Below are 709 nucleotides of genomic sequence, written 5' to 3' on the forward strand. Positions count from 1 at the left end.
ACCAGAGATCACAGTTGCGATCAGAGTCTTAGCAGCTATAACACTTAATTGATTGGCCAAGGAGGAATTAACGTAGTGGCAAAGATCACAATATGTCTGCGGAATCCTTATGCCTATCTGAAAGCAGCATTTACGAACTGTCAAAAAAGGCACACAAATAATTATAGAAGGTTGCAAAAAATTGATTTCTTTTGTTTAGGTGAAAGACCCCAATGAAGGGGTTCCAAAAAATAGTAAGGTCACATGAATAAACCTAATTCACGGTAATCTTTAGTAAAAGGCGAAAAATTAGCACGTTATGAATTAGGTTCTGTGTACCCACTACTATTTCTGGCTTTCACTTAAGCTGTTTATAAATAATTTTTAAGGGTCTCAACTCTATTTTAAACTTATATATCTAATCTCACGCCGACACCTCACCTGATCCCTCGTTGCCGTGTTGCTAGTCTGGAAATTAAGGATGCGCTTAATCTTTACTTCACTGAATGTTCAGTAGCAATCATCGACGGAAATGAATGTGGCTTAGACTTCATTTGAAGCAGTTCAGATTCAATTAGAGACTCATGGCTAATGCAATATTATTTTATTTCCAAAATACGAAAAGTAAGAAATGCGCACAGAAATGATCCAAACAGACAACATGAGACCATAATCAGGTAATAAGATAATGCTAAAGAGCATAATGAGGTGAAGTCATACTAATTGTGAC

At 36.2% G+C, this 709-nt stretch overlaps 1 pseudogene; it reads right to left on the reverse strand.

The window, feature by feature from the left end:
• Positions 1 to 205: 205 nt before the first annotated feature.
• On the reverse strand, positions 206 to 317 carry LOC148298717 (U5 spliceosomal RNA; annotated as a pseudogene).
• Positions 318 to 709: the final 392 nt, after the last annotated feature.

Source organism: Brachycentrus maculatus, unplaced genomic scaffold (genome assembly GCF_059751285.1).
Source record: "Brachycentrus maculatus isolate JH-2025_06_01 unplaced genomic scaffold, ASM5975128v1 h1tg001694l, whole genome shotgun sequence".
NCBI lineage: Eukaryota > Metazoa > Arthropoda > Insecta > Trichoptera > Brachycentridae > Brachycentrus > Brachycentrus maculatus.